The following is a 25,987-nucleotide window of genomic DNA, read 5'->3' on the forward strand; positions in this document are numbered from 1 at the left end:
ACACCAAGCAGTGGGGGTTAGCAGCCAGTAGCTGCTTGGATCACCCTTAGCTAGCAATACAAAAAATGCAGCGGGAGCCCATATATATTTTTTTTAATTATTTATTTAAATAACTAAAAATAAAATGGGCTTCCCTGTATTTTGATTGCTGGACATCACAGTGCTGTAAAAATAAATCTTTAAAAAAATGACGTAGCGCTACGCGGTATTTTTGATTCTCAGCGCAGATAAAGCAGACAGCTATGGGTTGCCACCCCCATCTGCCTGCCGTTACCTTGGTTGGCAATCAAAATACAGGGAAGCCCATTAATTTTTTCTATTTAAAAAATAGTTAAAAAAAAAAATGACGTTGGGTCCCCCCATTTTTGATAGCCAGCTAGGGTAAAGCAGACGGCTGTAGCCTGAAAACCACAGCTGGCAGCTTTACCGTGGTTGGGGATCCAATGTGGAGGTCCCCTCAGGCTCTTTTTTATAATTATTTTATAAATATTAATAATTACACAATAAAAGTAGGGTCCCCCCCAAATTGGATCACCAGCCAAGGTAAAGTGGACAGCTGTGGTCTGGTATTCTCAGGGTGGGAAGGTCCATAGTTATTGGGCCTTCACAGCCTAAAAATAGCAGGCCGCAGGCACCCCAGACGTGGCGCATCCACTAGATGCGCCAATCCTGGCGCTTCACCCCAGCTCATCCCGTGCCCTGGTGCAGTGGCAAATGGGGTAATAAATCGGGTTGATACTAGCTGTAAAATCACCTGAGATCAAGCCCAGCAGTTTGTGATGTCATGGCGTCTATTAGATACCCAACATCATAACTGTCAGTACTAACAAAAAAAAAAAATCGACAAAAGAAATTTATTTGAAAAAACAGTCCCCAAAACATTTCCTCTTTCACCAATTTATTGTAAGAAAAAAAATAAAGGGGTCCCACGACGACTCTGGACCGTCTAGAATATGGGGGGGAGACACTCAGGGAACGTATCCCCCATTTTCTAGGAGTGCGGACCCTTCATGTGAGGAGTGTGGGTGCAATGAATCTGCACTCACTCTTCTCGGGTCCACAGCAGCAGAGTCCATGTCGTAATGGTTGCTACCAAAGCTGCAATGCCCTGCTCGTGATCAGGAGAACTACTGTAGAGGAAGCTCTGCTCACTGGTATATAGGTGCTCAGAGGTAATAATAGATAAAATTAGTGAGTAACCTCGGCACTCTAAATCTCCCAGACTAAGTCAGTAAGTCACAACGGATAGTAATGCAAAATCACTCTTTATTGGTCCGTATTAAGAAAAAAATTTTCATAAGCATATATGTTTTTCTCCAAAACAAGTTACAAATGACGTTTTGGCCTGAGCCTTCGTCAGATTGGACTTATCTGCATGTAATTATGAAAAATGACACTAATCAGTATCACATAAGAGTGAGAGAACAATAACATAAACTCGAACAATGTAGAGGTACAATTGGGATGCAGCAAAAAAATTGCAACACAGCAAGAAATGAAACACATGATACAAATGTCATAATACAGTACAAGGACAATATAGTAATGACAAATATGGGGTCAGAGTAGGCTTAGACAGCTCTGGTACGAAAGAGATGTCAATCATAAAGTAACATGTGCAGTAGGTGTAGAGCTACACTATGCATGGCAGAGCTAATGGGTAGACCGACCATAGAAAAAGAACGGAGAAAAAGTGGAGAAAAAGTGGAGAAAAAGTGGAGAAAAAGTGGAGAAAAAAATGGATAAAAAGTGGAGAAAAAGTGGAGAAAAAGTGGAGAAAAAGTGGAGAAAAAAATGGAGAAAAAGTGGAGAAAAAGTGGAGAAAAAATGGAGGAAAAAATGGAGAAAAAAATGGAGAAAAAGTGGAGAAAAAGTGGAGAAAAATTGGAGAAAAAATGGATAAAAATGGAGAAAAAGTGGAGAGAAAGTGGAGAAAAAGTGGAAAAAAAGTGGAGAAAAAGTGGAGAAAAAAATGGATAAAAAGTAGAGAAAAAGTGGAGAAAAAGTGGAGAAAAAGTGGAGAAAAAGTGGATAAAAAGTGAAGAAAAAGTAGAGAAAAAGTGGAGAAAAAAATGTAGAAAAAGTGGAGAAAAAATGTAGAAAAAGTGGAGACAAAGTGGAGAACAAGTGGATAAAAAGTGGAGAAAAAGTGGAGAAAAAAAGTGGAGAAAAAAGTGGAGAAAAAGTGGAGAAAAAATGGAGAGAAAGTGGAGAAAAAAATGGAGAAAAAGTGGAGAAAAAAATGGATAAAAAGTGGAGAAAAAGTGGAGAAAAAAAGTGGAGAAAAAGTGGAGAAAAAAATGGATAAAAAGTGGAGAAAAAGTGGAGAAAAAGTGGAGAAAAAATGGAGAAAAAGTGGAGAAAAAGTGGAGAAAAAGTGGAGAAAAAGTGGAGAAAAAAATGGAGAAAAAGTGGAGAAAAAGAGGAGAAAAAGTGGAGAAAAAGTGGAGAAAAAATGGAGGAAAAAATGGAGAAAAAAATGGAGAAAAAGTGGAGAAAAAGTGGAGAAAAAGTGGAGAAAAAAATGGAGAAAAAATGGAGAAAAAAGTGGAGAAAAAGTGGAGAAAAGTGGAGAAAAAGTGGAGAAAAACATGGATAAAAAGTGGAGAAAAAGTGGAGAAAAAGTGGAGAAAAAGTGGAGAAAAAGTGGAGAAAAAAATGGATAAAAAGTGGAGAAAAAGTGGAGAAAAAGTGGAGAAAAAGTGAAGAAAAAGTGGAGAAAAAAATGTAGAAAAAGTGGAGAAAAAATGGAGAAAAGTGGAGAAAAAAGATGGATAAAAAGTGGAGAAAAAGTGGAGAAAAAAGTGGAGAAAAAAATGTAGAAAAAGTGGAGAAAAAATGGAGAAAAAGTGGAGAAAAAAATGGATAAAAAGTGGAGAAAAAGTGGAGAAAAAGTGGAGAAAAAAATGGAGAAAAAGTGGAGAAAAAGTGGAGAAAAAGTGGAGAAAAAGTGGAGAAAAAAATGGAGAAAAAGTGGAGAAAAAGTGGAGAAAAAGTGGAGAAAAAGTGGAGAAAAAATGGAGAAAAAGTGGAGAAAAAGTGGAGCACCCTTTGGTGCCTTTCATGTGGCACTAAGGGGTGCTTAGCTTTGTATTTAGCCAAAAAAATGAAAAAAATAATGACGTAGGGTTCCCCTTAGTTTTGTAGCCAGCTAGGGTAAAGCAGACGGCTGCAGCCTGCAGACCACAGCTGGCAACCTCACCTTGGCTGGTAATCCAAAACTGAGGGCACCCCACGCTGTTATTTTAAATTAAATAAATAATTTAAAAAAAAAAAAACACGTAGGGGTCCCCCAAAATTGGATCACCAGCCAAGGTAAAGCAGACAGCTGGGGCCTGATATTCTCAGACTAGGGAGGTCCATGGTTATTGGACTCTCCCCAGCCTAAAAATAGCAGGCCGCAGCCGCCCCAGAAGTGGCGCATCCATTAGATGCGCCAATCCTGGTGCTTCGCCCCAGCTCATCCCGCGCCCTGGTGCGGTGGCAAACGGGGTAATATATGGGGTTAATACCAGATGTGTAATGTCACCTGGCATCAAGCCCTGGGGTTGGTGAGGTCAGGCGTCTATCAGATACCCGACATCACCAACCCAGTCACTAATAAAAAAAAATAGACGACAAACACATTTTTATTTGAAAAAACACTCCCCAAAACATTCCCTCTTTAACCAATTTATTAGAATGAAAAACAAATCCAGGTCTGGTGTAATCCAAGGGGTTGCCATGACGATCCACACTGTCCCAGTCAATGAAGAGCAGGATGTTCCCCATTGGCTGGGAGAGCAGTGCAGTGACCTGAGCTAACATCAATGGGTCAGCCCAGGTCACTCCAGGGCATGACAAGTGCTGCTGTCAGTGAGGTACATTACCTGCGCTGATCTCCAGCACACTGACAGCCCCTGTCACTGAGTTCAATGACCGCCGCCTTCACAGCCAAATATCGCGAGAGGCCCGTGACGTCACCGCTAGTCAGTCTCGGGTCGGAAGCGAGAGGTGATGTGACAAGCGGCGGCCATGGAGGACAGTGACAGCGCTGAGGTCGGGATGGCGGGACTTCATCACCGCAGGTAAGCCGAGCGGGACCATGTGTGCGTGTGTGTGTGTGTGTGTGTGTATGTGTACATACCGCGGGCAGGAGGGGGTGGAGCGAGCTGAGCGGGGAAGTGTGGGCTTCCTGCACGTAACTAAGATAAACATCGGGTTACTAACCAAAGCGCTTTGCTTGGATACCCGATGTTTATCTTGGTTACCAGCTTCTGGCAGGCTGCCAGCGATGGCTCCTGCACACTGTAGCTGTAAAAAGCCCTGCTTTTTGCTGCTAGAACCGTTCTCGAATGTATCTAGAACTATCGAGCTTTTGCAAAAAGCTCGAGTTCTAGTTCGATCTCGAACAGCCCCCAAAATCACTCGAGCCTAGAACTGGAGAACCTCGAACCACGAACCGCGCTCAACTCTACTTATGACAACAGTGTTCTATGTATGCAGGAAAACAAAATGGCGGAGTCTAATGCAATATTCACAGCAACTGAGAGCAGAGAACTGATAAAATGTTTGTTTTTGCAAGGAAAGTCCTCAAATGATATTCATGGTAATATAGTATATCGCAGACATTGGGAGACCAATGCCCTTCATATTCCACATTTAAGAACTGGGCTGCCAAATTTGAAACGGGCCTCTTCAGCACCAATGACGAGTAACGTTCTGAACGACAGGGAGTGGTTGCTGTTCCCGAGATCGTCGATGCTGTGCACAGACTCGTACTGGAGAATCCACATATTTCAAGTAAATCAATAGCAGACATCATAGGGATTTCCCGTGAACGTGTTTGTGTCATTTTCCATGAACATTTGGACATGAGGAAGCTATCTGCAAAGTGGATCCCCAAATGTTTGACAACAGATCAGAGAAGCATGTGAGTGAAAACCTCTCGGTCCATTTGTCAGCATTTCCGGACTGATAAGAACTTCCTGGGTCGACTGGTCACTATGGATGAGACACCTGAATTTATTTGTATGACCCTGAAAACAAGAAGCAGTTGAAAGAGTGGAGGCACAGTTTTTCTACTCATCCAAAGACGTTCAGGGTGCAAAAAGCAGCCACTAAGGTGATGGTGTCTGTGTTCTGGGATAAGGAGGGCATGCTGCTAGTGGACTACCTTCAAAAGGGTTCCACCATCAATGTAAGGTATTACATTGAACTTTTGGACCAATTGAAGGCAGCTCTGAAAGCCAATAGACATGGCAAGCTGTCCAAAGGAATCTTGTTCCTGCAAGACAACGCCTCCACTCACACTGCACAAGAGACCGTTGCAAAACTGTCAGAGCTGGGCTTCCAACAGGTTGACCACCCACCTAATTCACCAGATATAGCTCCCTACGACTATCATCTGTTTGAAACCTGATGAACCACCTCAAAGGTACCAAATTTCACACCATTTCTGATGCCATGACTGCTACGGATGCCTGGTTTGAGGGACAATCGAAATCCTTCTTTTTGCCAAGGTTGCAGAATTTGGAATACCGATGTAAGAAGTGTGTTGACATCGGTGGAGAGTATGTGGAATAAATATTGATATATTTATATATTGAAGAATAAATGTAAAGTTGCATCATCCTATCTCGTTTTTTTCTATGTAAAGCCAAAGACTTATGAGCATCCCCTTGAAGAACAGGTTAGAGAGAGACAAGGAGGTTTATTGCGGTGTCCACCTTCATATTGTGTGCTTCTTATATCAGGATAAAACTTTTACCAGAAAATATTGGTTGAAATCTTTTTATAGAAAAAGAAAGCACAGAAAGTATATTCTTTGGAACTGAAAAATGGCACAAATTTTAATAATATCACTAGTTTCATTTTAATCATTATAATCTTGGTTCACTGTGATTTTCACAGTTTTGAGAGTAATATAGTAATAGATTAGTCCTTTCTTCTTTATAACACTTTCTATATCCAGTTTTATAGATATAGAATTTTGATTTACAATTGTTCCTATGGCTCAGTGGTGTTATAAAAAAATCGCTGTTTAAGGCCTCTGCCACATTCACGTGAAATTCACGCACGTGCCGAGAGACACGTATTTCCCCTGCGTGTTGCGTGCAGGTAAGTACGTGTCTTTGTTACGTGCGGGTCACGTTTGTTCTACGTGTGCTATCCGCGATAGCACACGTAGAACTGGTAATTATCATACTCACCTGGTCCTTCCTGATGTCCGCGCTGCTGTCCGTGGTGCTGATCCTCGGGCTCCAGCCCTCCCGTCTCCCCGCTGCTGCTGCTGCCAGGCAGGGAAGTGAATATTCTATATACAGTCGGCAGCAAGAGGCAGCAGCGGCAGAGACAGGAGGGCAGGAGAAGGTGAGTTAATGTTTTTGTTTTTTTTTCACTGACACGTGTGTTTTCTCCGGCGCGTGTCACACGGGACCGCATCCACACTACACCCGTGTAGTTCGGGTGCGGGCCGTGTGACACCCGTGCTGCCGGAGAAAAAACGGACATGTCAGTGCTTTGAAAAACGCACACACGTACAAACGCACACGGACACACGTTCCGTGTGGTTTTACGTGTGTGTGCCTGCTACCATAGGGTAGCATTGCAGTATGTGTCTCCGTGCCGCCGGTACGTGTAAAAAATGACAAACACGTGCCGGCGGCACGGATGTGTGTCGCAGGCCTAACAGATGCAGCACTCTTTTCAATGATGTCTGTGTTATGGATTCCTGGATACTCATGAGCAGTAGCCTTCCCCTGCCCAAACACTGTGGAATGTCAGTCTTTATTCCTTTCTTCATTGACAGTATAGGGAGAATTCAAATGATCAGCTGCAGTTGGGCATTTAGCCAGGATGGTAACTACTCCTTGTGACGATCATCCTGATGTAGAGTAATGCGAGGCAGTAATCATTGGTGTAAGATTGACTACGCAGACGGGCAGCCACAGACAAAAAAGGGCCCCTATGCAAAAACAGTGTATGGACCCTGTATAGTCCATAATTCATTAAAATATAATATTTCACCTGCTTTGGGTGTGGTAATGGGCCCCTTACTGCTTGAGTTCCTGTACTCTCCAGATGTTGCACCATTGATATGTCCACACCTGACTCTGGACGCGCCACCACACTACATAAAAGACATGGTCCTGGTTGGTTGTGTGGACCTATGTCATGTGGGCTTTACAAGAGAGTAGACCGCAAGTTGCCATGGAAGTTGACTGGGCAGGAACAAACGACAGTTCAGTTTCAACAATAACGCTTTACTAAACAGTTCATCTTAAATCAATATACTAGGTAGCGGGCACACATCTTCCAGCATGTTTCAGTTGTAAAAAAGAATACTCAAACACATCTGCAATTCCTGCTGGGTTGTTTCCATTCTTACTGGTCCTGTAAGTTCCAGTACAGCCCAGCCTAACATTACAGTCAAATTTGTGACAATTTTTCCCTATCCGCAGTTCCCCATCTTTTCTTCCCATAGAGGAGGGAGTGACGTTTTTTGCCACCATGGCCAGAGTAGAGCCTTATGCCCCCAGATGCTTGGGAAGACAGTGCCCGGAAAGCCACCTTTGACCACATACTAGTGCCTACTTACTCATTACCGTTTAGGCTTGGAGCTTTGTTCCTAAAGTTCCATACTCCGGACCCTTTTGTCTGGAAACACTTTGTTTGAAGGCTGGTCTCTAGCCTCAGAATTTTCTCGTGTTCTGTGTCTCAGTCAGCAATTAAGAATCACCTTTGAATCCAGTCTCCTTTTTTCTTCTTCGGCCACAAGTCACCCACTGCACGTGACCTTAACGACCTACAGACTATCCATTCATGCCTATTGCACAATATGTCTTCACCAACTTTTCTGGAAGAAACTGTCTTTCACTATGAACTAAACCCTCCCTTTGTGAGTTAGTCCCATGCTTAACTACTTGTTGGCCAGCAGTTCAGAAACTACATAGGACAGTGCTATAAATTATACATGAAAACATTACTACACATCTGTGCCACCCCCGTGCCAGCAGCCTCCGCTGCTCGGATCCGGACCTTCAGGGGTGGTGGCTCGAGGGTCTCTGGACCCGGGGGTCTCGCGGACACGCCGAATAAAATGGGGGGATGTAGATGTACGGGCTAGGCCGTAATAGGTTTGTGACGCCACCCACAGTGTGTGGTGAGGTGGGACACCACCGCTGCTGTTAAGGGGCACCTGGGGGAGTTGTTGTGCAGCAAGATGTTAACCCCTCTATGGGCAGGGATGGTGGCCCCGGGACCCGATGGCTCTGGTGCAGGGGGGAATGACAACCGCAGAGGGTGCTGGTGCACTCACAGTTAGGAAAATACACAAGTCTCTGGTAAACCAAGATGGTGGTGGCCGGTGCCGCGGCCGGTTGCGTTCGGGATCCCCAACCTGGCTGGTGGTCTCTATCCTTATCCTGCACCTTTTTAGTAGAAAAGACTTCCTTGTATGAAACATAGGAGTCCGCTCCCAGCTGGATGTGGCCTAAGGAGCCGTGCCCGCAGACGCTGGCCCATGGGATCTATGGGCCTTGACGGTCATCTCTTATCCCTTATTGGTGGGCTGTTTTCTTCTATGAGGGACTTTGGGTGGGACAGAATCTATAGTCCTGGCCTCAATCGGTTAATTAACCAGTTCCAGTAGGTTCTGGTTCCTGGCTTCAGGGTCCGAGTACCCCCCTTTGTGCTACGGTTTCCGGGTCGGTTCCCCGTGTCAGTACCGGCGGGCTACAACCCTGGCCCGGTCCACCTCGGTTCCACCGAGCCATCTTCCCATCTCCTGTCGATGGATACCACCGTCTGCCTCCTAGTCAGTGGCACCAGGGTTCCTACCCTGGTACCTGTCAGTTTACTTCAGGCCTGACACACAGGCCTGACCTCCACTACCAAACTCTCAACTGATCTGAGCTGAACTGCTGCTTTCCCACCCCCGGGCTGTCTAAACCCCTGGGTGGGCATGCACCAACCGCCTGGCCACGCCCACTGGTGTGTCTAACTGTCCCTAAGGGGGGTGACTAGGGTTTAATGGTTGGCTGTGTGTTTCCTAATGAGGGAACGGTGTAATGCGGAGGCCTAACTGTGACTTCCTGGTTTTGCCAGGGTGTCACACATCACATTACCATAACAGTTCACAGATCACAATATTTACAAAAGACACCAACCACACTTCACATTACACTACATGACTGCAACAATGTGATTGGTGTCTTCAGGGTAAGGAATGCAACAGTATCAGTCCATCTCCTTACACTGACACAGTCAAATTAATCCCTTCACGTCATTTGACATACCTATACATCATGGTTGGATAGGGGTTCCCGACCAATGATATATAAGTACATCATGGCGATCATGTGGTGCACAGGAGCTGTGCCCGTGCAGTCGCCACCAGGAGCTCAGCTTACATGACAGCTGAGCCCCTGGCTCTTACAGCCAGAAGTAGTGCCTGCACTGCCCCATGCTGTTAAACCACCTGAATGCCTCAATTGATATCAATCGCAGTGCTTAGGCGGTCGGGAAACGGAATGCTGTCCTTCTGCCATCTGATTGATGCCCCTGCAATGTAATTGCGAGCTCCTGATCGTTGCCATAACAACCAAAGGTAATCATGACAACCTCGGGTCAGCCAGACCATCTCAGGAGCATGTTATAAAAGGATTCTGTCAGGGCTGTAATGTCAAGTATAATGTATTGCAAAGTTAGTGCATGTCATTGCATTATAAAGTGATGAAAGTTAAAATCCCATAGAAGAGCTAATGAAAAAAGTTTAAAAAAAGTTTAAAAACATTGTAAAAATATAAAAAACAAATCACAAAATAAAGGAAAAATATGAAAAAATATACCAATAAATACATATATTTATGTAGAAATAAACAAAAAAAGAATATATATATTGGGTATTGCAACATCCGGAAAAGCCTGACCTTTAAAATTGTCACATTATTTAATCCCTTCAGTGAACACAGTAAAAAAATAAATAAAAAACATGGCAAAAAACTGTGCCTTTTCATAAATCCACCAGAAAAAAGTTGAATAAAATGGAATAAAAAATATGATCTACAGTCATATGAAAAAGTTTGGGCACCCCTATTAATGTTAACCTTTTTTCTTTATAACAATTTGGGTTTTTGCAAGAGCTATTTCAGTTTCATATATCTAATAACTGATGGACTCAGTAATATTTCTGGATTGAAATGAGGTTTATTGTACTAACAGAAAATGTGCAATCCGCATTTAAACAAAATTTGACCGGTGCAAAAGTATGGGCACCCTTATCAATTTCTTGATTTGAACACTCCTAACTACTTTTTACTGACTTACTAAACCACTAAATTGGTTTTGTAACCTCATTAAGCTTTGAACTTCATAGGCAGGTGTATCCAATCATGAGAAAAGGTATTTAAGGTGGCCACTTGCAAGTTGTTCTCCTATTTGAATCTCCTATGAAGAGTGGCATCATGGGCTCCTCAAAACAACTCTCAAATGATCTGATAACAAAGATTATTCAACATAGTTGTTTAGGGGAAGGATACAAAAAGTTGTCTCAGAGATTTAAACTGTCAGATTCCACTGTGAGGAACATAGTAAGGAAATGGAAGAACACAGGTACAGTTCTTGTTAAGCCCAGAAGTGGCAGGCCAAGAAAAATATCAGAAAAGCAGAGAAGAATGGTGAGAACAGTTAAGGACAATCCACAGACCACCTCGAAAGACCTGCAGCATCATCTTGCTGCAGATGGTGTCAATGTGCATCGGTCAACAATACAGCGCACGCTGCACAAGGAGAAGCTGTATTGGAGAGTGATGCGAAAGAGGCCGTTTCTGCAAGCACGCCACAAACAGAGTCGCCTGAGGTATGCAAAAGCACATTTGGACAAGCCATTTACATTTTGGAAGAAGGTCCTGTGGACTGATGAAACAAAGATTGAGTTGTTTGGTCATACAAAAAGGTGTTATGCATGGAGGCAAAAAAACACGGCCTTCCAAGAAAAGCACTTGCTACCCACAGTAAAATTTGGTGGAGGTTCCCTCATGCTTTGGTGCTGTGTGGCTAATGGTGGCACCTGGAATCTTGTTAAAGTTGAGGGTCATATAGATTCAACTCAGTATCAGCAGATTCTTGACAATAATGTGCAAGAATCAGTGACGAAGTTGAAGTTACGCAGGGGATGGATATTTCAGCAAGACAATGACAAGGCAAGACAAATCTACTCAGGCATTCATGCAGAGGAACAATTACAATGTTCTGGAATGGCCATCCCAGTCCCCAGACCTGAATCTCATTGAAAATCTGTGGGATGATTTGAAGCGTGCTGTCCATGCTCGGCGAACATCAAACTTAACTGAACTGGAATTGTTTTGTAAACAGGAATGGTCAAATGTACCTTCATGCAGGATCCAGGATCTCATTAAAAGCTACAGGAAGCGACTAGAGGCTGCTATTTTCGCAAAAGGAGTATTTACAAAATATTAATGTCACTTTTATGTTGAGGTGCCCATACTTTTGCACCGGTCAAATTTTGTTTAAATGTGGATTGCACATTATCTGTTAGTACAATAAACCTCATTTCAATCCAGAAATATTACTCAGTCCATCAGTTATTAGATATATGAAACTGAAATAGCTGTTGCAAAAACCCAAATTGTTATAAAGAAAAAAAGGTTAACATTAATAGGGGTGCCCAAACTTTTTCATATAACTGTAAATAAAAAATGGTATAGCTGAAAATTTCATCTTGTGCAGCAAAAAGTAAAAAAGCAAGGCACCAAACAACTCCATCAGTAGAAAAATAAAAAAGTAATAGCTCTCAGAATATAGCAATGCAAAACAATTCTTTTTTCCATACAGTGGTTTTATTCAGTGCTTTTTTTGCGGTGGTATGCGTTGATACGGCGTACCGGAAAATCTGAAGAGCGCTGAGGATAAGCACCTCCGGCTCTGTCCACATGGCTAATTTGTAAATTTGCTATATGATCAGCCATTGGCTGGAGCAGAATGACCTCTGTGTCTCCCCCCCCTCTGATCTGATTGGAGCTAGCATCCATGTGACACTATCCCTCCAATCAGATGTGGAGTGGCGGTGGGTGTCCGCCCTCTTCAAGATGTTCATGGACGCTGAAGATCGATGTCACGGCCGGTCACCCCGATCTGCTGCCATCCGGTAAGGTATTTGCTCCCCTCTGCTGTCTTCCACTCCCCCTCCCGACCTCCGTTGCCCCCCATCGTCCGATTCAACCCCCCCACCGACCTCTGCTCCCTCCCATCTGCCCTGTAATCACTGCTGCTCCTGCCGCCGGCGATCGGGTCCCCCAGTGCTCACCCCCCCGTCACCCAGTGCTGACCCCCCCCCCCCCCCCCGCCTGCTTCCCCCTGCTACCACCGGTGCCATGTCCGCTCCCAGTTGTTAAGCGGGAACACTAGAAAAAAATCTCACACTTACCGGTCTGCAGCCTCCTGGGACATGCCTGATCGGCTTCAGGACCTGCCGGTAATCAGCTGATGCATTCACACTACAGCATCAGCTGACAGTCTAAGTCCAGCGGTGGGGCTGGCTTTTTACTGCCCAGCTGGTTTAAGCGATCAGGTGATGCTCTGAGGTGACTGCAGCAGCTGATTACCGGCAGCTCCTGGAGCGATCAGTCGTGTCCCGGGATTTTGCAGACAGGTGAATAGTTTTTTTATTTTTGCACTGATGCATCAGCTGATTGTATAAACGGCTTTTATACAATCAGCTGATGTGTCATGTGATTCATGTCCTTTAACCTGACATCATCTGATCACTTTGCACTTAGAAAAATAAAAAAGGATTGTGCACCGCACTGCTTACCTATACTGGATGTAGTGTGATGTTTCTGTCCCAAACACAGTTCAGTGTGAAGTTTCCTTGATTACATCCATTTGCTTTCAGATGTCACGGAAAAGCATTTTGTCTAATCTTGATGGATCCAACAAAGTCCCTTACCGAGGTGCTATTGCCCAATTTAAACAAGTATATCCATAGAACAAAAGGAGACAGGGCAGCACTCACCGATATCCTGGGACTATTTTATTTTTCAATGCTGACAGGTGAGACGGACATGAGGGAATGCAGGGAGGGGAGCACGAGGACACGTAATGTAACTCATGTAAAATAGTCCCAGGATATCGGTGAGTGCTGCCCTGTCTCCTTTTGTTCTATCTGATCACTTTGCCTTCCAGCAAACTGATCAGATGATATTGGATCCGGATTGGACGGCACGGGACCCTTGACCCAGGATTACTGCGGAGGGGGGTTCTTTATTTCAATAAAGATGGAGTCACTAATTGTGTTGTGTTTTATTTCTAAGAAAAATATTTTCTCTGTCTTGTGTTTTTTTTATCTTTACAAGAAATTCATGGTGGCCATGTCTAATATTGGCGTGACACCATGAATTTCGGGCTTAGGGCCAGTTGATAATATACAGCTGGCCCTAACCCTTTATTACCCAGCGAGCCACCCGTCACCAGGGCCGCTGGAAGAGTTGGATACAGCACCAGAATATGGTGCTTCTATGAAGGTGCCATTTTCTGGGGAGGCTGCGGACTGCAATTTGCAGTTGGTGTGCCCAGAAAGCTTGGGCACTCTGCGCTGCGGATTCCAATCCCCAGCTGCCTAGTTGTACCTGGCTGAACACAAAATGTGTGCTAAGCCCACGTCATTTTTTTTCTTAAATTATTTCATGAAATTCATGAAATAATTAAAAAAAGGGCTTCCCTATATTTTTGGTTCTTAGCCGGGTACGAATAGGCAGCTGGGGGTTGGGGGCAGCTTGTACCTGCCTGCTGTACCTGGCTAGCATACAAAAATATGGCAAAGCCCAAGTCATTTTTTTTTTTTTTACATTTTACGTTTTTGGGCAAAAAAATCCTGCATACAGTCTTGGCTGAAGGATGCTGAGTCTTGTAGTTCGGCAGCTGCTGTCTGCTCTCCTGCATACACTAGTGGATGGAGTATGCTGAGCCTTGTAGTTCTGCTCCCCCTGCCTCTCTCTCCTGCATACACTAGTAGATGGAGTATGCTGAGCCCTGTAGTTCTGCTCCCCCTGCCTCTCTCTCCTATGTAGTATGTAGTAAACCGTGCACAGGATCTCCCGGCAGCACGACAGCAACGACAGCACTCCCTCCCACTCCTCAAACTCGGCCGCCGGCGCCTATCAGCACCCCCACCCCCCGCTCCTCGTCTCAGAGATGCGTACCAGCAAATATTTTCTTACAAAAAAAGCACTGGTTTTATTGTTCAAGACCTGCAAAACTAAATATATATATATATATATATATATATATATATACATATATATATATATATATATACTGAGTATATATATATATATATATATATATATATATGTATAGTACAGACCAACAGTTTCGACACACCTTCTCATTCAAAGAGTTTTCTTTATTTTCATGACTGAAAATTGAAGATTCACATTGAAGGCATCAAAACCATGAATTAACACATGTTGAAAGAAATACTTAACAAAAAATTGTGAAACAATTGAAAATATGTCTTATATTCTAGGTTCTTCAAAGTAGCCACCTTTTGCTTTGATTACTGCTTTGCACACTCTTGGCATTCTCTTGATGAGCTTCAAGAGGTAGTCACCGGAAATGGTTTTCACTTCACAGGTGTGCCCTGTCAGGTTTAAATAAGTGGGATTTCTTGCCTAATAAAGTGTTGGGACCATCAGTTGTGTTGTGCAGAAATCTGGTGGATACACAGCTGATAGTCCTACTGAATAGACTGTTAGAATTTGTATTATGGCAAGAAAAAATCAGCTAAGTAAAGAAAAACAAGTGGCCATCATTACTTTAAGAAATGACTGTCAGTCAGTCCGAAAAATTGGGAAAACTTTGAAAGTGTCCCCAAGTGCAGTGGCAAAAACCATCAAACACTACAAAGGAACTGACTCACATGAGAACCGCCCCAGGAAAGGAAGACCAAAGGCTGCTTTACACGCGTCGATTTATTGTGCGATCACATTTGCGACGTGACACACCCAGATTGTATTTACGATTTGCCGGTATCGCTTATAGGTCGTTTATTTGCTGTCACACGTTACGATCTCAAAATCGACGCATCAGCGATGAATGATATATTGTTGGACCCAGGCGGTAGTTTGAATGTTGTTCGATGTTGGCAGGGTGTCAAACGGAGCAATATGTCAGCTGCTTCCCCAAAAACGAACATTTTTTTAAAAATGAATGACATGTCAACGATCCACAATTTTCATCCTATTTGCGATCATTCAGCGTCGCTCATAGGTGTCACACACAACAACGTCGCAAACGATGCCGGATGTGCATCACGGAATCCGTGACCCTGACGACATATCGCCAGATAAATCGACGCGTGTAAAGCGGCCTCAAGAGTCACCTCTGCTGCGGAGGATAAGTTTATCCAAGTCACCAGCCTCAGAAATTGCAGGTTAACAGCAGCTCAGATAAGAGATAAGGTCAATGCTACATAGAGTTCTAGCAGCAGACACATCTCTAGAACAACTGTTAAGAGGAGTATTTGTGCAGCAGGCCTTCATGGTAAAATAGCTGCTAGTAAACCATTGCTAAGGACAGGCAACAAGCAGAAGAGACTTGTTTGGGCTAAAGAACACAAGGAATGGACATTAGACCAGTGGAAATCTGTGCTTTGGTCTGATGAGTCCAAATTTGAGATCTTTGGATCCAACCAACATGTTTTTGTGCGACGCAGAAAAGGTGAACGGATGGACTCTACATGCCTGGTTCCCACCGTGAAGCATAGAGGAGGAGGTGTGATGGTGTGGGGGTGCTTTGCTGGTGACACTGTTGGGGATTTATTCAAAATTGAAGGCATACTGAACTAGCATAGCTACCACAGCATCTTGCAGCGGCATAAAACAGTATTTTAGTGATAAAAAGGCAATTATTAATTCTTCACCACAGAATGGTATAAAATTATGTGACGCACCTGTGTTGTCAATATCCTCACTGCATCACTAGATGTATCAACTGAGGGGTTTAGTTTTCAAAATGGGACCACTTCTGGGGGACTTCCCTTGTTCTGGTGCCAAAGGCACTTTGTCAATGTGACATGGCACCTGCAAATCATTCCAGCAAATTCTGAAGTCCAATATGGTACTCTTTCCTTTCTTAGCTTTGTACTGTACCTCAAAAATAGTTCCCGATTCCATGGAGGGTAATGGTACACTCAGGCAAAATTTCACAACAAACTGCGAGGTCCATTTTTTTCTTATTAACCCTTATAAAAATTAAAAACTAGTGGGAAAAAATGTATTTTTTTTTGTTCATCCTTCAATAGTATAAAATTCTAAGGCACACATGTGGTGTTAATATGCTCACTGACCCTAGATGAATTCATTGAAGGGTGTACTTTGTAAAATGGGGTCACTTATTGTGGGTCTGCTCTTCCGGTATGTCAGGAGCTCTGCCATGTGACATGGCATCCCCAATCCATTCCAACTAAATCTGAACTCCAGTGTGGCGTTTCTTTCCTTCTGAGCTTTGCACTGTGCCTCAAAAGTAGTTTTCAACCACATATCGAGTATTGGAAAACTCATGATAAATTATGCAACAAATTGTTCTGTTCATTTTCTCTTATTATCCATTTTGAAAATTAAAACTTTGGGGCCAAATTAAGATTTTAGTGGAAAAATTGTATTTTCAATTCTGGGAATTGTCTAAGGGATAAAAATGCATACTACACCAATATATAAATTTATTGAGAGTCATACTTTCCAGAATGGGTTGACTTGTGGGGGGTTTCTGCTCTTTTGGCATGTCAGGTCATCTTCAAATGTAACATGACATCCGCAATCTGTTCCAGCCAAAATGGCGCTCCAAAATTCGAATAGCGCTCCTTCCCTTCCAAGCCCTGCCATGATTCCAAACAGTAGTTTTCCACCACATATGGGGTATTCCTCCCCTCGTGAAAATTAAAACATTGGGGTTAAAGCAACATTTTTGGGGTAAAAATGTATGTTTTAATTTTCACAGCTCAACAATAAAATTCTGAGAAGCACCTGTGGGTTCAAAGTGCTCATCACAACTGTAGATAAATTCCTTGAGGGGTCTAGTTTCAAAAATGGGTTACTTGTGGGGAGTTTCCATTATTTAGGCACACCAGGGACATTGCAAATGCAACATGGCATCCGCTATCTATTTCAGTCAATTTTGCGCTCCAAAATTGAAATAGTGATCCTTGTCTTCTGACTACAGCTTTGCGCACAAACAGTAGTTTTCCACCACATATAGAGTATCCCTATATTTAGGAAAAATTGCACATAAAAAATTGTATAGTGCATTTTCTCCTGTTACCTTTGTGAACATGAAAAATATGGGGTTAAAGTAACATTTTTGTTGTAAAATTTTATTTTTTTTTTCATGGCTCAGCATTATAAAATTCTGTGAAGTACCTGTGGGCTCACCACATATCTAGATAAATTCCTAAAGGGATGTAGTTTCCAAAATGGCATCACTTGTGGGGGTTGCCACTGTTTAGGCACATCAGGGACTCTCCAAACACGAGATGGCATCTGTTATCTTTTGCGGTCAATTTTGCACTTAAAAAATGTATATAGCGCTCCTTCCTTTTTTATGAGTCCAAACAATAGATTTCCATCACATATGGGATAGCAGAGTACTCAGGAGAAATTGCACAACAAATTGTATGGTACGTTTTCTCTTGTTACCCTTGTAAAAATGGAGAATTTGAGGCTAAAGCAATATTTTTGTTGTAAAATTTTCATTTTTTTTCTTCCACATTGCTTTAATTACTGTTAAGCACCTAAAGGGTTGTTATAAACGTCATGAATGTGGTAAAAAAAATTGTTTAAAAGAACTGAGAGTCCTCAGTGGTTGATACCTTTTAATGGCTAACTGAAAAGATGGTAATAATTGCAAGCTTTCGAGACTACTCAGGTCTCTTCATCAGGCATGCTATAACACAAAATCTGAAGAGTCACATATTTATACACAACAGGACATTAAGAAAAATATGTCGCTGTCCAGTTGTGCGCGTTTCTTCAGAAGTGTTTTTAGTTCCATAAAGATGCGGTACATTCTGGTATCCTCCATTTTGATACAAGTAAATAAGAAAAATATGTCGCTGTCCAGTTGTGCAATAAGAAAAATATGTCGCTGTCCAGTTGTTATCATGAATGTGGTATTGAGCTTTTTTAGGGGTGCAGTTTTTAAAATGGTGTCACTTTTAGGTCACAAAAGTGACACCAAAAGTGACACCATTTTCTGTCACATAGGACCCGCAAAGTCACTTCTAATGTGATGTGGTCACAAAAAAAAATATTTTTCGTAAATTTTGTTGGAAAATTGAGAAATTGTTGATAAACTTTTAACCCTTATAACTTCCTAGCAAAAAATTTCAAAAATGGGGCTGATGTAAAGTAGACATGTGGCAAATTTTAATTATTAATGATTTTGTGTGATACAACTATTTGGTTTACGAACATAACAATTCAAAATGCTAAATGTTCAGTTGTTTGTCAAATTTTTGATGTATTCATAAACAAACGCAAATCATATTGACTAAAATTTACAACTAGCATGGAGTACTCAGTGTTACAAAAGATTTTTTTCAGAATCATTGACAAACATTGAAGTGTTCTAAAGTTATTACTTTATAAAGTGACGCTGATCAGAATTGTAAAATTTGTCCTGGTTAGGAAGACTCGCTGGTAAAGAGGTTAAAGCTTCTGCACTCGACACAGATGCACATACAAATCTAAACATTAGAAGAGCCAACAGAGCAGCCATAAATTAGTATCACGGGGTATGATATGGTAACTAGGAGTACGGACACCTAGACTGGCTCTTACACTATGGACCGAAACTGTCCCTTATTCCAGGAGCAAGCCACATGGGGGTGAGGTCTGGACCGCTAGCATAGCCCTGTCTCCTGAATTGCCTTGGTCTAAGGCTATGTTCACACTAGAAAAATGATTTTTCTTAAGAAATTTCTTAAGAAATTTCTTAAGAGTGCACCTGTGTTAAAAAACGCACCAAAAACGCACCTGCGTTTTTGCCGCGTTTTCGGTGCGGTTTTGGTGCGTTTTCGGTCCGTTTTTGGTGCGTTTTTACCGCTGGTTGCTCCCTGCGTTATTGTGCCAATTATCTATGGCAAAAAACGCAGTTAGCTGCAGAAAAGAAGTGACATGCTCATTCTTTTTCTTAAGAAAATCTACTGAAAGAATTTTCTTAAGAAAAAAACGCAGTGTGTGCACAGCTAATTTTTTTTGCCATAGGTTTTGCTGGGGAATGTCTGCAGAAAGGTTACAAGAATTTCTCAAGAAATTTCTGCAGCAAAAACGGACCCAAAACGCAGGTAAAAAACGCAGTGTGTGAACATAGCCTAACACCCACTCTACCTCACCCTCAAGGAGGACTAAGACAGGAGTAATGAATCCCATAAATAACCTGACAGACAAGGGAAAACCAAGACTCAAACTCACTGCATGCACACACAGGCGAGAAGACAATAAATGTTCAGGGGGAAATAAAGTACAGGGAGGAAACAAACAAACAACAAGGATATTTCCACTGCACACCAAATAGCATACAACAGTTCACCAACAACTGGATCAACATACACAAAGACCGGTATCGCTGGAGCAAAGCTAGAGCTATAATTGGCATGAGGGACCAGGTTCCACTATCTTTTAAAGGGCGGAGGTGGCTGTGATAGGTCTTCAGCAACCTGTGACCCCCAGCAGCAATTCACAAGCCAACAGGAATTAACACCTGCTAGACTGAAAACCAGTGAGCAAAAATCCTATCCACGCCCAGCAGAGTAACTGAACTGCACCAGGTGTCGTGTCAGACTGTGTCATGTCTTGGAGTCTGAAGACAGCAAGACACCTGATGAGATTAGAACAGAACACTGCATGACAATTAGTTAAATATATACATTTATATATCACTCAGCATAGATATCTACTGATGATTACAGTAGTAATTGATAAGTGAATTACTGACTACTGCAAAGACAACACCGATCTGCATACCCATTTCCCAGAGCAGACATGAAAGACAAACGTTTCATTACAGTATTTCAACAGCTAATTCATGAGGTTGCAAAACTCCTAGCAACTGTAATACAATTTCATCCATTGCCCATGAGAGGAACTTCAATAAAATCCAGAATAATGCATGTGTTTCGCTCAGGGGGATGAAACGAGCTTTCTTGACCATTTAATAATACACATAAGCATGTACTCTTTTTTCAACTGATAAAAATCACCCTAGATACTTTAATGCCAGTAAAATGCAATTCTGTGCTCTCATTTCTTTTTTCAGAGCCTGTGGCCAACCGCTGCTTAAAGTCTGCTCCTCATACATGATAGTAAATGAAACAATTACATGTACTGAGGCAATCTGCTAATGCGCTGTCACATTTCCAGGTCAGTAAGTTTATTGATGTGGTGACTTTTCTCATTTAAGCTATTTAAAGTTCATATCAAAACATTATTTTCTTTTGCCTACAGCCCTCTAAATTGACAATAAACGTGGCACACCATATAACGCTGTGACATGGAAGCGGCATTTCCAAAGCGTTAATACTTCATTTTATTTTTCATCGAGCTAGCTCAAGACTCAACATGATGGACCTCTCTTTTTTACTAGTTTGTAATGTAAAACTACATACATCGTTAAGATGATGCTAAAACCTTTAGGTTTTATATTTTTTGATTTTCTATTTTTAATAAAAAATGTTTTGTTTTATGTTTCAGATAAGCCAGATGTTTCTTCCAAGAGTTATAGCATTCAATATATTCTTTAAATCATCAGAAACATAACATTTAAACTATTAGATTCTATCTATTGGGGGTGGGGAGGTAGCAGTTCTACCTGATTGTGGTCACTGAGGTTGAAGCATCTCAAAATCCAGATAGGACAATATAATAGATAAATGATTTCTCAATGTTTTACTCAATAGGGTAAATAATTATTTGATAAATTAGATTTCGTAAGGCCTCATTCGAACATCTGAGATTCATGTTTTTTCTAGTACTAATTGTTTGCAGAAAAAGAAGACAGCAAATTTTTTTCAATTGTAGATCAAACGCTGTCATTCAAGAAAATGGGTCTGTTGGAAACAAGATAGTACCCAGATGCCATCAATGTGCCATCCAAGTGCTGAATATTTTTACTGTTTATCGGATACGAAAAGCTTGGAAAATGTATTTTTATATTTTTTTTCAAATGAGAAAAATAGATGATACACAAAGACAACGTTCTCACGATGAGCTATTGGTGAGCTTTTGATGTTGCAGAATTTCTGCACCATTTTTGCACCTACTGTTGAAATTAGGTAACTTGCATTTTTTATTGCGTTTTTAGTGTGTTTTTTTGACATACATTTTTATTGTGTTTATATATTTTATTTATTTATTTATGTTTATATATTTTATTATATTCCCCCCATTCACCTTTTGTGTCTCCCCTATTTCCTCATAGATTGTAAGCTTACGAGCAGGGCCCTCACTCCTCTTGGTATCTTAATTTTGTTATTTTGTAGTGTCTCATATTGTTTGTACATGTCCCCTCTTAATTGTAAAGCGCTGCGGAATATGTTGGCGCTATAGAAATAAAACTTATTATTATTATTATTATTGTGTTTTTGAAGTTGCGTTTTTGGCTCTTTTTTGTATGCCTTAAAGCTGCTTTGTTTCTGATACTTCCTGGTATTTAGCTTTGACAAAACTTCATTGATTACATGTGTTTTGTTGCATTTCTACTGCAGAAATGCACTAAAAACACATGCGTTTTTCTACCTGTAGATTTTCCACATCTAATGCAAGTCTATGGCGAAAATCCCCACATAAAGCGCAGCATACCCACAAGAAAAAATGACATGTAATGGATATTTTATAGCATTTGCAACTGCACCAGGGTAATGTGAAAAACTGAGTACAACTCCAGAATTGGCGCATCTTATGGATTCGCCACTTCTGGGGCGGCTGAGGGCTGCTATTGTTAGGCTTGGAAGGGCCAAAAAACCATAGCCCTTGCTACACTAAAAATATCAGCCCCCAGTTGTCTGCTGTCCTTTGGCTGGATTTTGAAAAATGAGTGGAACCCCCACACCATTTTTTTAATAATTTATTCAAATAATTAAAAAAATGTGGGATCTCCTCTATTATGGATATCTAGCCAAGGTACAGCTGACAGCTGAGGGTTACAGCCCGCAGCTGCTGCTGTACATGTGCTGGATATAAAAATTAGGGGGACCCCCCCCAAGTCATTTTTTTCTAAAATTAATTTTTAATTCAGCTGAACAGCTGTCCAAGCTATCTAGTGATCTCTCTCTATCTATTCTATCTATTCATCTATCTATCTATCTATCTACACTGTGCAGAATTATTAGGTTAATGAGTATTTTGATCACATGATAGTTTTTATACATGTTGTCCTACTCCAAGCTGTATAGGCTTGAGAGTCAACTACCAATTAAGTAAATCAGGTGATGTGCATCTCTATAATGAGGAAGGGTGTGGTGTAATGACATCAACACCCTATATAAGGTGTGCATAATTATTAGGCAACTTCCTTTCCTTTGACAAAATGTGTCAGAAGAGAGATTTGACGGGCTCTGAAAAGTCCAAAATTGTGAGATGTCTTGCAGAGGGATGCAGCAGTCTTGAAATTACCAAACTTTTGAAGCATGATCACAAAACAATCAAGCGTTTCATGGCAAATAGCTAACAGGGTCACAGGAAGTGTGTTGGGCAAAAAAGGCGCAAAATAACTGCCCATGAATTGAGAAAAATCAAGCATGAAGCTGCCAAGATGCCATTTGCGACCAGTTTGTCCATATTTCAGAGTTGCAACATTACTGGAGTATCAAAAAGCACAAGGTGTGCCATACTCAGGGACATGGCCAAGATAAGGAAGGCTGAAAAATGACCACCTTTGAACAAGAAACATAAGATAAAAAGTCAAGACTGGGCCAAGAAATATCTTAAATCTAATTTTTCAAAGGTTTTATGGACTGATGAAATGAGTGTGACTCTTGATGGGCCAGATGGATGGGCGAGAGGCTGGATCAATAAAGGGCAGAGAGCTCCACTCCAACTCAGACGCCAGCAAGGTGGAGGTGGGGTACTGGTATGAGTTGGTATCATCAAAGATGAACTTTTGGGACCTTTTCGGGTTGAGGATGGAGTGAAGCTCAACTCCCAGACCTACTGCCAGTTTCTGGAAGACAACTTCTTCAAGCAGTAGTACAGGAAGAAGTCGGTATCGTTCAAGAAAAACATGATTTTCATTCAGGACAATGCTCCATCACATGTATCCAACTGCTCCACAGCATGGCTGGCCAGTAAAGGTCTAAAAAATGAAAAAATAATGACATGGCACCCTTGTTCACCTGATCTGAACCCCATAGAGAACCTGTGGGCCCCCATAAAATGTAAGATCTACAGGGAGGGAAACAGTACACCTCTCGGAACAGTGTCTGGGAGGCTGTGGTGGCTGCTGCACGCAATGTTGATCATAAACATATCAAGCAACTGACAGAATCTATGGATGGTAGGCTGTTGAGTGTCATGAAGAAAGGTGGCTATATTGGTCGCAAATTGTTTTGGGTTTTGTTTTTGCATGTCAGAAATGTTTATTTCTAAATTTTGTGCAGTTATATTGGTTTACCTGGTGAAAATAAACACGTGAGATTGGAAAATATTTGTTTTTTATTAAGTTGCCTAATAATTCTGCACAGTAATAGTTACCTGCACAAACAGATATCCTCCTAAGATAGCCAAATCTAAAAAAACAAACACTCCAACTTCCAAAAATATAAAGCTTTGCTATTTATGAGTCTTTTGGGTTGATTGAGAACATAGTTGTTGATCAAAAATAAAAAAAATCCTCTAAAATACAACTTGCCTAATAATTCTGCACACAGTGTATTTTATCTATCTAGGAACCTATCTAGCTAGCTGTATAAAACAATCACAGATCCATAACGGAACCATTGACTATAATTATAACTGATCCGTTAACAGATCGGTTATAAAAGTGATCCATTTATATAATCTGTTAATAGATTTGTTTTTACATTTTCCAAACAGAACACAGTGGCCTGAGACAGTTTTCATTAATAGACAACACTTTTTTTCCAATCAGGTTGCAAAGCTTGTCTATTTGTGGCTTCCAACTAAAAGTTTATCTTTGGTAAGACAGTCAAGGCTGAAAATGTTGGCACCTTTGAAATTGTTTCAGAAAAATAAGCATTTCTCCCAATAAATGATTGCAATTACATAAGTTTTGTTATTCACATGTTTATCTACTTTGTGTGTACTAAATCAACAACAAAAAACTGAGAAACAATAGGCAAATTGGGCATAATTTTACAAAAAACCCTAAAGGAGGGCAGAACAAAACAGCAGGCACCCTCAGCTTAAAGGGAACCAACACCAGGATTTTCATATACAAGCACTATCAGGCTGATTCTCTACATACCTTTAGTGGTCAGCTCGGATGTTTAAGTTTTGAAATCCGAGAAAGTAAAGTTTATAAAATTGGCAGCTGCTTGAGTGACAGCAGATGAGGAGCAGATAATATCTGGGGGGTATTCATAGTTATCCCCTCCACCTGTTAGAATTAGTATAAGTATTATACAATCGATGTAACATTTCACTTCTAGGACCTGTGGTGAGGTCATAACCATGTGACCAAAAGGGGCGGGGCCTCAGCCAACAAAGCTGATATCAGGAAGCAACATTTTCCTATTGGCTAAGATCCCGTCCCTTCTGGTCACTTGGGTGTGGCCTCACCACAAGTCCTGCAAGAGAAAAGTTACATCGATTGTATAATACTTATGCTAATTCTAACAGAGAGAGGGGATAACTATGCATACCCCCAGATATTATCTGCTCCTCAGCTGCTGTCACTCAAGCAGCTGCCGATTTTACTTTTTTGTATTTCAAAACTTAAACATCCGAGCTGACCACTACAGGTATGTAGAGAATCAGCATGATAGTGCCAGTATAGCACTGGCTTTAGGTTAAATACAAAAATCCTGGTGATTGGTTCCCTTTAATATTTGGTTGCACACCCTTTGGAATAAATAACTGCAAGTATTTTTTTCCTATAACCATCAACAAGCTTCTTACACCTTGCAACTGGAATGTTTCACTACTTTTTTTGCAAACTGCTCCAGGTCTCTCATATTTGACGGTGCCTTCTTCCAACAGTAATTTTAAGAGCACTCCACAGATTTTCAATGGGTTTTTCTTCTGGACTCATTGCTGAACACTTCAGAACTTTCCAGCACTTTGTTTCCATCCACTTCTGACTGTTTCTTAAAGTATGTTTCGGGCCATTGTCCTGCTGGAAGACCCATAACCTAGGATACAAACCCAGCTTTCTTTTTCTTACACTGGGCACTACATTGCAACCCAAAATCCTTTGGTAATCTTCAGATTTCATGATGCCTTGCAAACAGCCAATGCTAGAGGCAGCATAACAACTGAAAAACATCTTTGAACCGCCACCATATTTGACTGTAGTTACTGTGTTCTTTCCTTTGTAGGCCTCATTCCATTTTCAATAAATGGTATAATGTGTTTTACAAAAAATCTCGGTATCATCTCTCCACAAGATGCTTTACCAGAAGGATTTTGGCTTACTCACATACATTTTGCACACTGTAGTCTAAAATTTTATATATCTGTGTCAGCAATGGTGTCCTCCTGGTTCTCCTGACATAGCGTTTCACTTAATTCAAATTTTGATGGACAGTTTGCGCTGACACGGATACACCCTTAGCCTGCAGCACAGCTTGAATTATTTTATTTCTTTGTTTTGGGCTGCTTATCCACCATCCAGACTAACCTGTGTTGCAACTCTTCATCAATTCTTCTCTGCCATCCACGTCCAGCGAGATTAGCTACAGTGCCATGGGTTGTAAACTTCATGATTATGATGTGCACAGTAGACAAAGGCACATGAAGATCTTTGGAGATGGACT

At 41.4% G+C, this 25,987-nt stretch overlaps 1 long non-coding RNA gene across 1 annotated transcript in view; it reads left to right on the forward strand.

The window, feature by feature from the left end:
• LOC142301431 (uncharacterized) overlaps positions 1 to 20,533 on the forward strand; it is a 41,003-nt gene extending 20,470 nt beyond the window's left edge. The window contains exons 2-3 of the long non-coding RNA XR_012752802.1: positions 20,314 to 20,417; positions 20,502 to 20,533. This is a non-coding gene — a long non-coding RNA (uncharacterized LOC142301431). The remainder of the gene's footprint in view (positions 1 to 20,313; positions 20,418 to 20,501) is intronic.
• The last annotated feature ends 5,454 nt before the right edge of the window (positions 20,534 to 25,987 follow it).

This window comes from Anomaloglossus baeobatrachus, chromosome 4 (genome assembly GCF_048569485.1).
Source record: "Anomaloglossus baeobatrachus isolate aAnoBae1 chromosome 4, aAnoBae1.hap1, whole genome shotgun sequence".
In the NCBI taxonomy this organism is placed as follows: Eukaryota; Metazoa; Chordata; class Amphibia; order Anura; family Aromobatidae; genus Anomaloglossus; species Anomaloglossus baeobatrachus.